Genomic DNA, 16034 nt, shown 5'->3' with positions numbered 1-16034 from the left:
CATATTTCAGATACTATAGAATGCTTAGTATATTAAATAATTAACAGATTATAACATTTGATAACTGTGCATATGCTTACTATGCATGGAGTTCGGTCCCCAGTGTGTGCATGCGCGTGCACACACACACACACACACACACACACACACACCTGCACACACACACAGATAATAAAAGAAAGAAAGAGGAAAGAAACATAAATTTCTCAGCCCTCTCAGTTGATAATTTGGATATAAAGCGTCCCCCAAAATTTCTATATTAATGATTAGATTATGTTGAAGTGATTAGATTATGAGAGCTGTATTTGAAATCAGTGCATTAATCCATTTGACAGAGTAATAATTGGAATAATTTTAATGAATTACTGGGTGGTAACTATAAGCAGGTGCTTTGAGGAAGTAGTTCACTGGGGGCATATCTTTGAGTTTTATTTTTTTGTCCTTGTGCCTCACTCTTTCTTTGCTTTCTGGATGTGATGAGCTGGGCATCTTTCCTCTGCCATGCTGTTCCACTATGATGTTCTGCCTCACCTTAGGTCCAGAGCTGTGGAATTGGCCAACTATGAACTGAGACCTCTGAAACTATGAGCAAAAATAAACCTTTTTTTTCCTCCTAGTTTGTTCTTGTCAGGTATTTTAGTCACAGAGACAGAAAGTTGACTAACATGAGGTCAATAAATTCAACTTTTATAATACTAAGCACATTCTCACAATTCAGATTCAAGGAGGAACAAGCTATTCTCTGTTGAACTCTGCCAATCCAAACACTACTGCCAATGAAATGGCTCCCAAGACAATAAGTTTTTCTTCTGGACAGCATACAGCATGCTCAGTGGCTATTGTTTGCTTCCAGCCACATTTTTAAAGTTGATCTATATTTAAAAGTGAATATTTAGTTATTAAACTTGACTAGCATGCCTTTGTCAGTAATTTAATATTGTTATGTTGATTACATGGTCATTTTGGTGTCCCATACTTGTTGATTATCAGCAAGTTTAGGGCCCATAGATGATGATGGAGAAAACCATTGACTAATTATCTTTCCAAAGACCAAGGCTGAAACCTTATACACATTTTGTAAAATTCCAAGATCAAATCAAATTCTGGTATATCATTCCTATCTGGGTTTCTTTCTTTCTTTTTTTTTTTAATTTGTTTTAAGATGTTGATGGACCTTCATTTTATTCATTTATTTATATATGATGCTAAGAACTGAACCCAGTGCCTCAACATGCTAGGCAAGTGCTCTCTACCACGGAGCCACAACCCCAGCCCCATTGCGGGTTTCATATAGTACCCATCTTCACTTTATTGATCAACATAGCCAAAGGAAAAATTCCATCCCATATTTCAGAAAGTTCTTGGAGCACATATACTGGGTCTTTCTCCTGTATTGTTATTGGTTATTATTTTTTTTTAATGAATGTCCATGAAGTGACAGTCTGATGATAACACCAGTCTCTTTCTCTTAGTGATAGCTGACCCATACCACACCACTGAAAGTGCTCCTGTCAAACTACCCAACAATCTCTTTAATTGACTTTTAATTGAACTGTGAGTAGCATTTTGCAATCTTAAGCATTCTTTTCTCATTTCTGTTACTGTATTTTAAAAAGTTCTCCCCTATTACTCTGCTTTTTCTGTTTCTCTTGAATTCTTTTGCTTCCTGCTCATCTCTTAAATATTAATTTTCTTTTAGCATTGAGCCTAGACAGGCTTTTTTTTTCAGATTTTTTTATTTTATTGTAAACAAATGGGATACATGCTGTTTCTCTGTTTGTATGTGGCGTAAAGGCATACCATTTGTGTAATCATAAATTTACATAGGGTAATGTTGTTTGATTCATTCTGCTATTTTTTCCCTTCCCCCCACCCCTCCCACCCCTCTTTACCCTCTATACAGTCCTTCCTTCCTCCATTCTTGCCCCCCTCCCTAACCCTAACTCTAACCCTAACACTAACCCCTCCCTCCCCCCATTATGTGTCCTCATCCACTTATTAGCGATATCATCTCCACAGGCTTTTTGTCCTCTCTTGCTTCATGTAGTCTCCCTAAGAGGGTTATTTTTTTCTCCTACTTGCAAAGTCGGTTGGATCATTTCTATCATAACGGCTTTTAAATTCGTCTTCATCCAAGATATTTCTCCAGAGCTCCAGTTCTAACTTGTTAGCCATCTACTAATTATCACTGCTAAAGTTCAGCTGCCCTTTAAGTTTTCTTTTTGTCATTGAAAAATACCACCACCTACCTAATTAGGAAAGCTAAATATGCGTGGCTTTCCTCCTCTTCTCCCTCACTTTATAAATCACTTTATACATGTAATCAATGATCGGGCTTTGTGTTTGTATTTGACAAAACAACCCTTTTTAATTTTTCCAACTTCTTTCCACCTTCTGTTATTATCTTAGTTCAGACTAAAGTCTTTCATTTGGAGTTCTAAAACAGCTATCTTTCAGGTTCCCTCACATTTTGAAATGATTACTTCCAAACAAGTTTTACCTGAAGCTAGTATTTCTAAGAATCATACTGATCATAGCATTATCCTGATTAAAACTCAGTGGCTCTTTATTAGATTGAGAATAATCCACTAATAGGTAGTTAATCTCTTTCCATATTATCTCAATCCTATCTCTTCTTGTTTCCTCTGCTCCAACCATTCTGAAACTTTCTTTCATTCTCTGAATAAATCAAGATTTCTCTTACCTCTAAACCTTTATGCAAGCAGTTGTTTTGACCAAGGAGTCTCAACTCAATGATTTTCAAATATGAGGCAATTCTGTTTCCCCGAGAAATGTTGGTAGGTCTCTTTGGTTGCACTCCATTCCTTCTGGGCAATAAAAAAAAATAAAATGGTATTTCAGTCTGGCCAACTACTACTTTTGCTTGTGAATAAGAGCAGTTTTAGTTTTGGCTAATCAACCATAAGCGCCCTAACAGCATGGCTGAGCTCCTATGAAATATGCACATTGGGTAAAGTTTCTGTGTTGCCATGGGAAGGATTGGCGTAGCTGGTGTGTGTGAGTGTGTGTGTGTGTGTGTGTGTGTGTGTGTGTAGAAGTAGGGAGTGTTGTCCCAGTGTTAATGTCTTTACCTCTATTTTGTCAGTGGTAGTAAGCCATAGCCCAATCACTTAATAGTTACCATTTCTTTGTCTGGCGGTGTTACTACTTGGTTTACATTGAGAGAAACTAGCTGCCAGTTTTGTGGCTGTAATCAGATTTGAGTTTTGGAAATGTTTACTGGCTAAATTGAGATTCATTTAGAAGTAATCAATTATAAATACAGGCAGTCTTCATGTACCCGATTATTCCACCCTTCTGCATTGAACTGAACCTTGAGATCACTCCAGGAGTTGAACCAGTTATTCCATCATCACTGTTGGTTGTTTGTATCCAAGCATTTCCTGATAAGGCAATTGCTTAGTTTGTTCCCTCTTCTGTGATCTGACATTAGCACCCAGGCATAGAGATCCCTGCTATGCTTTGCTCTTTTCTAATTGGTTTATTATTTATCTTGGGGTCTTCTCTCCATAATTCATTCCCCCCAAATGGGGAAAAAATACCTTGTGACTCCAAAAAAACCTCCAACAGGAAAAGGATTTGATGGCAGTCCTTTCCTGCATATGCTCCTGCTCCAAACCCAAGATACACTATAAGGAGATATCAAGTTGAGTGAGTGGTACAGGAGCTCAATAGACTCTTAAAAGAACTTACACTTTTCTCCATTTTCATCCATCCTGGCAGATGCTTTATCTTGTTTCTTTTAACCTTCATTCCAAGTACACTTTTCTACTGCCATCTTTTACTAAATAAACTCAAGAGTTAGATATTCAACTTTCTAACGTTCCTTGTACCTAAGGGTGGTCTTGTGATAGAGAGCTGATCAGTGAGGTGATAACCCAAAGTTCATGGAAAAAAATTTATCCCTGAATTAAAAATGAAAACCAAGACTGTACAAGAAATTCCAAAGTGGAAAGATCATGCTAAGAGGTGGAAGTGGAGTGGAATCACCTTTGACAGCACACCTAAAGAGAAAGTTGCTTTCTCTCTGAGGGAATATGCCATACCCCTCCAAAGGCTGTGAGGAGATGTTTCTTTGACTTTTATTTTTTTTTAATCTTCTGATGACTGTTGATTCCTTGGCTTTTGGTAGTAGAATCCCAAATTTTGCCTCTGTATTCACATGCACTCTTCTCTATGTCTTTATATTCTTTTTTTCCCTAAAGACACCTATTATTGGATTGAGGGCCCACTCTAAATTCAGGGATAAGATTTAAAATTTCAAAATCCTTAACTTTGTTTGCAAAGATTCTGTTTCCAAATAAAGCCACTTTCAATGATACTAAGACTTAGGACCTGAACATATTCTTTTGCAGGACACAATTCAATCCACTGTATCCTCCAAACGTAGATTAAGTTCCCCTGTTTGATTCCTACGAATGCTGTGCTTATCCCCAGAGAAGAGATTATTGTGGCATATTTTGGTTACCTCTGAATTTGTCTCTATGCTAATTGAGGTCAGGATATAGGTATTGTTTCAGTCAGGATTTCATTGTTGTGGCCAAAGACCCACTACGAACAACTTAGAGAAGGAAAAGTTGATTTGGGGCTCACAGTTTCAGAGGTCTAAGTCCATAGATGGCTGACTCTATTGCTCCGAGTCTGAGGTGAAGGGTATGATGGAGGAAGGGCATAATGGAGAAGAGCTGCTTGGTTCATGGAGGGGTCAGGCATCAGGGGAGGAAGGGCCACAGGGAAGATGCATGCTCCTAGGACACACTCCCATTGACCCACTTCCTCTAACCACACCCCTACCTCCCTATAGTTACAGTCCATTCAAATTAAGATGGACTTATCAGGTTATAGCTCTCACAATCCAATCACTTTACCTTCAGATATTCCTGCATTAACACACGAGCTACTGGGAAACACTTCATAATCAAGCCATAGCAAGTATTTATATCCCTCAATACCTGATGCCTAAAACAGTAAAAAGTCAATAAATATCATTGAAAGAATGAACTAAAGTCAATAGATAGGGATATTAAAGTGACACATTTCAGGTTATTAGAAGGGTATAGGGAGGAATATTTTGTTATTTTAAAACTATTTACAGTTTGAGTTGGTTACCTCAGGAGCCAAGGAGAGTTAATGTGAAAAAATTATTTTGACATACACAAAAAGGTCAATACAATATTATGCAAATATATATCCCCAAACTGGTCTGCATGGAAGAAGCTAGATAGTGAACTGCTTTCCATAATAGAAATTTGAGTACTTTTTAATGGCAGCCCTGAACATTCTAAGTGTTGAAAGAAGAGAGAGAGCGTGGGAAAAGGGTCTGAAGAATGGGTGGGGGGGGCCAGGAAGAGAGAGAGAGAGAGAGAGAGAGAGAGAGAGAGAGAGAGAGAGAGAGAGAGAGGTAGAATAGTCTAGGGAGAAGAATGGAGGGTGATTAATTAAATCTCTGTGTTGCATATGACCAAGGGTCTTCATAAATATGATATCTAATTGCTCTCCTGTGACTCTGTCAATTTGCAGTAGACATTTTCACAAATAGCTCTTAGTTGTTGATGCTTTGGGAACTGGAATGTGGGCAAGGCCTTCCACACACAGGGCACAATGATGTGACAAGAAGATGGCAACTTCTGTAAACAGTGGAGAGAAGAAGAGATGGTACACTCCACACGAGCAGGTGTACAGAATGGGGGGCTACAGGAAACCACATGGCCCTGAAGACACTCTCTGGCCTATGGGAGAAAAACATATAACTTTCTAAGCATGATAAGATGGAGACTTGAGTAAGTTTGCTTTTGCATTAATGGAAAAAATTAATATCATCAGATTATATTAGATATTAGACTGTATAGTGTATATTAAGACATTAATAATGCTTGAGTTGCACAAGAAGCAGGTTTTTAATACCCTAAGACATGCTCAGGTGAAAATGTAGTAAATGCTTCAGTAGATTGGTTTATAAATATAAACCAGAAGACAATTGGCAGGGATGTTCTGTGGGGGTGGTTTGAAAATGTATTCTGGGTTCAGGACCAATAAGTGAGTTGCAGAGCCCAGCAAACAGAGAACCAAGATAATTGCTGCTGCCTGGAAAACCACCCTGTCCTACTAGGGGATATTGATGAGATTATAGGAAGCCCAATTCCTCTCTTTATGCAGAAGTAAATATGTGAAGAGAGCAATCAGGTAGTTTAACATGTCATCAGTCACTCTTTTTTAAATTTTTTTCCCTTTTTCCTTTTTCCCTGTTTTTTTTTTTAAAGGTATAAAACCGTAGACAGGTGAATTGCAAGCAAGAGATCTTCATCTTGCTGCTAAGATTGCTTCCTGTGTAAATTTCCTCTGAATAGATCTTTGACTATCTAACAATCTGGAATAGTCTGCCTCTTTCTATGGACTGAGCTTGTCTTCTGTTTGGAGGGCGATTTTCAGCTCTTGCAGGGAGTTTTACCCACATAGGGCTTCTTACTTTTGACTTGAGTATCCATCATCCGTGATGCTGTATGGTGCAATGATTCTAAGGTACAGTGCAACACAGTGTTACCTTTTAATGGGGTCAGGAGGTGGAATAGTTTATATAGGTCAGCTCTGTAAAGGGGAATTTGTAGTAAATGACTTCAAAAAATTGGAAAGTTCTATCTTTCAATCTATTTAAGCAAGTTTTGAGTTTCTGTTTCACATGTGGTCCTGGGTTGAGATGTTTGCAGTATGTCCACTCAGTGCATGTTTGATCCGTCCTCTGAGGGCTCTAGTGGGTTGGGACTCCACATGCATGAATGTCTGCATAGCTATTCTTCCCCACTTTCGCCCCCATTCTATATTAATTTGCTACAAAAGTGATTCACAGTGTTCTTCAAATTCTGGCTGGCATTCAAAACAGATTTAAAATAAAGCTCCAGATGGATACACCTACATAAATCTACAGGATGAACAACTAAAGAAAACATGTAAATGTCACCACCATCTTATATGTTACAAGTTATGTGAAGAATATCATTGGTATTTAGATAGGGATTACACTGAATCTGTAGATCATTTTGGGTGGTACAAATATTTTAACAGTATTAAATCTTCCTATCCAGAATATTTTCATTTTGTGTTTTCAATTTCTTTCATTATTATTATTTGTAGTTTTCAGTACATAGTTCTTTTACCTGTGGTTAAAATCATTACCTTGGTTAAACTTGTTCCTAAATATTTTATTTTTGTACTATCACAAATGGAATTATCTTCTTGATGTCTTTTTTGGGTAGGTAATTATCAGTGCATCTAACTTACTGATTATTGTATGTTGATTTTGTATCCTGCAAGTTTACTGCATTTCTGTATTATTTCTAACAGTTCTCTTGTGGATTCTTTAGGATTTATAAGGGCTCCTTGACATTTTGTTCATTGTTTTCTGGTTGTTTTGCAGATACTTTGTTTCTTCTTTCCTCTCTTATTATCTTTCTTTGTGCATAGATGCTTTTTTATGGTGATATGCTTTATCATTTGTGGATATTCTGTGGGATTTTGTTTTGTGGTAACCATGAGGCTTAGACAAAACATCTGTCTATAAAGTAACGTGCTATTTTGAGTTGATAACAACTCTAATCACATACAGAAACTCCACATTTTGTTTTGATATCAAAATCCACATATTTTCATTTTGCATATCCTTTTAGCAAGTTATTGTAGGAAGGTATTGTTATTTTTAATAATTTTGTCTTTTAACTCTCATTCTATAGATGTAATTTATACTCCAACAGCATAGTATTAGAGTATTTTTAATTTGACTGCCAAATCTGCTTTGACGAATGAATTTTATGCCTTCATGTTTTTATCTTTCTAATCAGCATCTTTTTCTTTCAGCTAGAATTCCCTATAGCATTTTTTGTAAAGCAGGCTTAGGGGTGATGACTGCCTTCAGCTCTCACTCTCCCCTGTCCTGTAAGGTTTTGCTAAGAGATGTGTTCATACCAATATTTGAATTCCTTTGTTTGTGATATGCTTCTTTCCTCTTGTTGCTTTCAAGGATCTTTTCTCTGTCTTTCATTTTTGATGATTTGATTATCATGTCTTGGTATACTTATGCTTGAATTGAAACTTATTGGAGACCTCTCTGAGCTTCCTGATCCTGGATATACATATTTTCCCCTTAGATTTGGGAAGTTTTTGGTCATTGTTGCTTTATGCTTTCTGACCTATCTCTTCCTTTACTTTTTTGACATTGCTTTTTTGACATTCCATAATTCCTGTAAGCTTTATTCACTCTTATTTATTCTTTCTATCTTTTTGTTCCTCTAAATGGGTAATTTCAAATAACCTGTCAAAGTCACTGACTCTTTCTTCTGCTTGATTTGGTCTGCTCTTAAAGCTCTTCATGGATTTTTTTTCAACTTAGTCATTGTGTTCTTTAGCGCCAGAATTTATGTTTGGTTCTTTTTTGTGGAATTTATTTCCTTGTTAAACTTCTAATTTTGTCTGTTTATCATTTCCTGGTTGCATTTAATTGTCTATCTGCATGTTAATATAGCTGAATTTCTTTAAGATGATTATTTTGAAATCTTTGTTAAGTAGGTCATAAACTTTTTTCTTTAAATCAGTTACTGGTATTTTATTTAATTATTTTTTTGTAGTGTCATGTTTCTCTGATTATTTTTGATACTGTGACCTTACATTGGTGTATGTGCATTATTTGAAGAAATAAAAACTTATTGCAGTCTTTGCAGATTGGTATTGACTGGCAACACCTTCACCCAGATATTCTGGACCAGCCACTTGGCATGGAGTGTGGTGGACTAACTGCTGGAATCCTTGGGCACGTTGGCCTGATATATGGGTCAGCAGGTGGAGAGCCTTAGTCTCTGGGTTCACAGGGTTAGGGCTGGACCTGTTAATTAGGTCTGTGGAGGCAACGAGCCTGTATCCATGGGGCCTAGCTGGAATCTTGGGTCTATGGGATGCTGGCGTGAGCCTGGAGCCTGAGCTTGGAAGATCTGACCTGGTATCTGTTTAGGCCTGTAGTATGAATCCACTGAAATGGGTCTAGGGCCTGAGTTCAGAGGGAAAAGCCTGGATCCTGGGTCTTTGGACCTCAGGAATAAGTTCATAGAAGAGGCTGTCATGTGTAGGGACTGGCCTGACACCAAGGTCTACTGGGCTGGGCCTAGACCTTAGCTAAGAGATTACCTAGGACTGAGTCCTGAATCATTTTCCTGGGGAACCCCTCCTATGAGAAGTCTGGGACACATCAGGGGATCAATCCATCAGCATCTGTTCAGGAAAGAGAAACCGTAATGTAGTTGAAGAGAAAAAGTGTAAGATACATAATTGTTAGCAAGTAGAGGTGCTTCACCAGTCAAGGAGTAAACATACATTTTAAGAGGATTAGAAGTAGTAGCTACAAATTACAACCTCTAGACTAAGAGAAGGAATTTAGGATTAGAAGAAGGTCCCTTCCTCCAATGCTGACATTTGCATGTTTTTTAAGAGGCTACAGTTATTACATAAAAATGGAGCCTTGTAAGTAGCACAGAAGCAGGCATGATTGGTACTGTGGGGCACTGGCTGTGGGGGAGGAGTTAAGACTGGAGCTGCTTTAGTGAAGCTCTGGTGGAGAGGGTGCGACCTGACAGTACAACCAGAGCCGCACAGAAGCCTCCAGCTGCAGTGACTCTGAAATGATTGACATTGGTTAGAACTTGTCGTTAAGGGCCACCAGGCTCCCACACTGAAAGATAATGGAAGATGACCACTTGAATGAGATTTTCTTTTTTTTTTCTGGTTGTGATTATCTTGCATGGTCACCTTAGTGCCCTCTCTTGAAAAGTTTAACATTTCACAAACTGGCAATGAGGAATTGTTTACAGGGTTCAGATGTAGTATCACAAAACAGCACCGAAGGGTAGATTTGGAGTTTAAAAAGCAAAGTGGAAATTGGTATAGTAGCCCATTTATAAGTACAATGGTAGATATCCTTAGCTGGGGTCCCAACTGACAGACAGTTTGAACTTCCAAATATGTAAAGATTTTTTTAGTTTATTCATCTCAGGTAAGACTCTAATGGCTCCAACCCCAGCAGACTTCTGATTGCAACGGCAATAAGCAACTATAAGCAAGAAACATCTAGTTGGGCCCAGTCAATCCAGAACCATGAAAAAAATAAGTTGTTGCATTAAGTTGGTAAGTTTTGGGATATTTTGTTATATAGCAATAGATACTTAGAACTAAGTTTATAGAAGATTGCTGAAATGTCATTTTACATTATGACTGACCAGAAGAGTCCTTTTAATCTTGCAATATGACATAGGAAATAGAGAAATGGAAGAAGATTGGTGGGGGAAAGAGAGTAGGCACAGAAGCTTCATTGCTGGAAGGAAGAATGAAATAATATTTTTATGACATCATCTTCTCTTGGTTTTGTTCCTGCTTCTCTAATACTCCTTTCAAGTCACATTTGCTACCCATCCTCCCTTATTTTGTATTTCCAGGTGGAACTCCCCCAGGTCTATATCACTGGCTTCTTTTCTTCTCAAACCCACACTTCTTTGATAGGCAGCCCAGACTCTCACCTGGTTTGAAACAGTATTTATATGTACATATTCAGCACCCGTGTTTGTTCCTGAGTTGCAGCTATATACATCCCATACCCTATTTGACATTTATACTTGCTTTGTGCCAAATTATTTATGTCCAAATTAAATACGAGCTTCCCTTGAAAACTTCTTCCTCTTTTACGTTCTCTAGTGAATGCTCCCTTGTGTACTCAGTTGTCCAAACCAGAGCTCAGGAAATTATCTTTTACACATCTGTCTTTCTCAACTTCTACATCCAATCAATTACCAAGTCTGGATTTATTCCCCCATCTAGCATCTCCTAAATCTCTCCTCTTTTTTTCCCCTATATTTCCACTATCATCAGCCAACTCTGAAATATTTTCATTTCTTGCCTGTTCTACCACAATCATCTTCTATATTGTCTTTTCATATCCTCTCTTGCCGGCTCTAATCCAGTTTTCAAACAGACTGCCAGTGTAGTTTTTAAAAATTGTGAATATGTTGCACCACAGTTGAAAACCCAGGAGTAAACTTCCAGTGCTCCTCTGATCAATGTCAGCATCTCTAACAATGTCCCAAATGGTCCGCAGGATTTGCTCCAACTTTTCTTTCTTCCTCATCCTTTCCTGACTCCTCATATGCCTTACTTATACTAGCATCCTGTCAGTCTTTCTGCTTTTTATTTCCTGAAATACCCTTGGAGATCGGGCCAGTTACCCACCCAGTCGAGTTAGTTCTGTTTATTCATTTACAGAGAATCCCTTCTTCTCCATCTATGAACTCATCGTCTTCTAAGTGGTATCATTTGGCTTCTCTGATGAGCTGAGAGCTCTAGGCAGGCCAGGAACATGTCCACATCAGTCCCTCTGTATCTCCAGAACCTGGTACAGTACCCAGCACCGAATGTGGAAGAAAAGATTAATTGTTGAATTGTTAAATAAGGACAAAAAATGGCGAGAATTTGAATTTCATCATTAAGTTGCTATTTCAGAATGTGAGGCATGTGCCCATTTCAATAAATAAAAATTCCATTTATCTCCTCAGTGGACATGGAGAATTCTATTTATAGCAAATATTAAGAGTTGGAAAACACCATCTTTGGTGAAAAGAACACACATATAAGGGTGGGAAGCTTTTTCCTGTGGGGTTATAATAACACTTGGCTACAAAGTACAAGCTTTTTATCTTAGAACACTATTTTACTAATCTTCACCCAAATAATTGTTATTTTGTGCAAAATAAATAAACAAAAAAAATTCCAAAAAGATGGAAAAAGTTTTGGGGGTGCAGAGAAAAGAAACCCTTTCTCTCTCTCTCTCTCTCTCTCTCTCTCTCTCTCTCTCTCTCTCTCTCTCTCTCTCTTTGTCTCACCAGGAATTGAACCCAGGGGCACTTAACCACTGAGCCACATCCCTAGCCCTTTATATTTTATTTTGAAACCGGGTCTCACTGTGTTGCTTAAGGTCTTACTAGGTTTCTGAGGCTAGCCTTATTACGATCTTCCTGCCTCAGCCTCCTGAGTCACTGTTACAGGCATGTGCCTCTGCGCCCAGCCTAGAAAAGCTTTTTTTCATAACAGATACTTTCCCCCCCATACACTTCCCTGTCTTATCCTTTTCATGATGATTGAGTATCTAAATTCTGACTTCCTGCAGCCCCTGAAGTGATGTGAGGTGGGGCATAAATGCCTGACATTCAGAGGAAGGAGTGGAAAATTTAACAGTTATTGATCTTTATACCAGGTATCTGCTGCTCTCTTTTATTTATAATCTCATTGTAATATTCATGAAGACCTCACGAATGAGAATTATATATATATATATATATATAATTGTATGCAATTATTTATATATATATATTATGCATGGAGAAGGGTCAGCAATTCAGATATATATCTACATAATAGATAGATATATATCTGAATTGCTGACCCTTCTCCCTGTGTCAGAAGGGGAGAGAAGACTTCATTTTCTCACTGGGCTGGGGATGAGCACAGGTATAATAGATAAAGAGCAGGTCTGGCCCATGGTTGTGTGGTTTGGGTTAAAGTAGGAACAAAGAGTGTTCTGGGAAAGAGACTGAACCAGTTGTCAAAAGATAGTTCAAGAAGAGGGTAAGGGAAACTTGAATTTCAAGTAATTGTAAGTTGTATAAATAGTACAATGTCAAGTTTGAAGGTAAATAGAGCCCTGAACATTTCCATGAAGAATAAAGAAATAGAATCTCCTAGTCTTTGCCCAAGGGTGGTAGAGAGCTCTAAGGGCACTAAACCTTTGCAGGCAGAAGTTAAATAATTTGCTCAAATCTGTGCTACTAGTGAAGGATGAAACTAGAATTTGAACTCAGGTGTGAGACATCAAAACTCATGGGCATTACAAGTTTGAGTTTCAATTTATATTCACAAAGTAGAACTGTATGAGGGAATTTCATCTTCTTGATGCTGGTTTCAAAATGGTAGAACATTAGTCTCTGAGTGGTTTCCTTGTTGTGCCTACATAACTATTTTATGCTTAATAAATATCTTGTGGTTATAGATATCACGTGGTTATACTGAGAAGAAATTTAGGAGTGCAAAGTATAACAGAAGGGAAACCAGTTTAAGGACTATTGAGATATTCTTAAGGGTCGGTGATGTCTTGGATGGGGTTAGTAGAAGAAGGTAGTGAGAAGAGGCCTCTTTCTGAAAGGAGTTTGAAGTTAGAGCCAGTGGATCCAGGATTGTCTAAAGAGAACAAAAAAAAAAATAAGATACAACTCCAAGGATATTGGTTTGGGCAACTAATAGAATGAAATTACTATTTATTGCAGTATCTTCCTCTTGGAAGGTTTTTCTGAGTTTAGACAACACCAGCATCATAGGGTTTCTTATTCTGAACTGTAATGTTTAGTTTTTTGTCTATTATACTACTTGGCTTTATGTGTGTGTGAAGGAAGCCCTTGGTCTGTACTTTAGCACTGTACTTGCAAGTGCTTAATATGCCATCCTGCAAAAGTATATATGCTCGATTAGAAATGCATAAATGGTAGCACTGGATTAAAATGCAGAGAATAAAACATATATCTGAATCTGTACTTACATAAATAATTTAACAAATAGATGAAATGATAAGGGACAGCTGTTCCTCAGAGTATAATACTAATTAATACACAAGGACTAATAGAAATAGAAAAAAAATCATTAAGAAATAATTCTGCAGACAAGGACCATTGGTAAAGTTAAAATTTATGGGCAAAATGTATGAAAAAGAATCTTGCTCAACTATTTTGTAAGTCAAAAATCATTTCAAAATAAAGAGGTAAAGAAACATGTGCCTAATAAATATTTTTTAACCAGAATTGTGAATAAGATATTTTTTGCTTGATGTCTTCAAATATCAGTCATCTCATTCAGACCATTGACATGAGAGCTTTCTTTTTTTGTACTCTTGATTTTCCACTTAAAACATTTATCTTTGATTTTAATTTTCAATCATTCTGCCTCCAACCCTGATGTAAAATCACTCATATTTCAACTGCCCTCTAATTTGTCCTCTGCAAGGAGGACCCCCTGATTTATTTACAACCAATTTCCTGTTACACTGAGATATAAAGTCTAACATTATTTTCATCCATGATATACTCAAGCACCTATAGTTTAAATCATCAGAAACCTTAGGTGCTTATCAACCTTTAGTTTTGTATGAGATATTTCAAATAATGAAGCTAAAATTGTAATCTCTACAATAAAATTCCCAAGAACAAAACAAGCCCAGGCTGGTACCCTGACCTTTGGTATGACAGCTTTCACCAAGGAATGCAAAGCATTTTATGGTGATGGATTGTGGTAATTAGGCTTGGCACCTTGGACAAATACTACATGGCTTCCTTTTATGAATACTGAACACTGAACTTGGGTATTTCATCCAACACTTACAATAAACTGGCAGCAGGAGAGGTGGTGGAGTCTGTTCTGACCTCCATTTCCCTGCCTTCATTAAGAGTTCAAACCATTCTCCCTTTTTCCATATCCGTACATATTTTGTATGAGCAAGTTGATAGTTCTGAGGTGAGTGATTTTGAGAAGCCAGCAGAGAGACCTGCCCCAACTTCCCTGCCAGATACAGGTGAGGGAGGTGTGCAGGAGGCTCATGAATTTGTGGATTCCTCTGCTCGGGAAGTGGCTGTATTCCGTATTTGCAGCCTGTTGGTTCTTGTTCTCAAGGAGGCAGCCTATTTTTCTTTCTTCTTTGGTGAAGTACACTGGATTAGAGGCACTACTTCAAAGAGCATAGTTGGACAAAGCTGAACTGAAAAATCCCTAGTAACCTGCCATAAATTCAGAGCTTTTCAGTACACTCAATATTTTTCAAGTGCTAAAGATAGGAAATGTGGCAATTTTTAAAAATTCAGCAAATGTATTCCCTAAGGAGGACTCTTGCTTTCTCCCCACTCCCAACCTGGCTTACTCTAAGGAATCCTTCTTATCTTAAAAATGCTGACTGTAGGAGTGAGCCAATAGGAGCTAGCTCCAGATTGAAGAAACGGATATCCATTTCTAGATTATGTATCTGGGTAGACTTAATTTTGTTCATTTTCAAATCAGTCAGGCATACTGAAGCCTTCTAAACACTCAGTATACCAAGGATTCTGTTCTTGTTTTGTTTTTGTCAGACTGGAGATATTTCCACCTAATAATTCCAACACAAATACCCTCTTATTTTCAGATAGATGGTTAATAGTTCTCTTAACCAGAGAAAAGTGCATAGGAATGAAAGAAATCTATAAGAAGATCACTGCAGAGGGATAGCTTCTTAAATCCAGGCCGGTCAGACTGGGAATGCTTAAAACTTAACTGGCAATCTTGCTAAAAATACAGAGGTCTTTGCTTCAATATCTGATATTCCAGCTCAGTGATTCAAATGCAGTCGGGTTAGGAAATAGTTAGTTTGAAGAATATGAAAACTGAATTACACTAAGGGTTTATGATTTTGGAAACATCTTTTATTTCTTCATTTTTTCATCTATCACTACTCATCTGACTATTCAGCATTTATTTATTGAATCTCTGTAAATTCCTTTAGTATGTTAGGAATGGAACTACGTGATAGGTGTTAGTGATTATGTATTACTTTGTTCTAGGTGTTCATGGTTATATATTATAGTAACAAATAATCTTGACCTAAAGGGGTAACTAATCAGGGAAGATTTAGAAGTAAAAATAGACAATTATGGTTTAGGCTAGTAAAAGTAATACTAGGGGCATGCACAATGTGAACAACAGCACGGGATTCAGCCTTGAGAGTTTAGAGAACATTTCTCAGAGGAAGTAAACTCTGATCTGAACTCTAAAGGATCAACCATAATTACCCAGGTGAAGAAAAACTGGTGAAGAGGGATGTGCTGATAAGAAACCATGTGTAAGGCCCCAGAAATGTGTCAAACAGAAAATCATGACATAGGGGAGATTTCTAGTAGCTCAGCATATCAAGAGTACAAGAA

This window comes from Sciurus vulgaris (genome assembly GCF_902686455.1).
Source record: "Sciurus vulgaris genome assembly, chromosome: 1".
NCBI lineage: Eukaryota > Metazoa > Chordata > Mammalia > Rodentia > Sciuridae > Sciurus > Sciurus vulgaris.
This window is presented reverse-complemented; position numbering follows the sequence as displayed.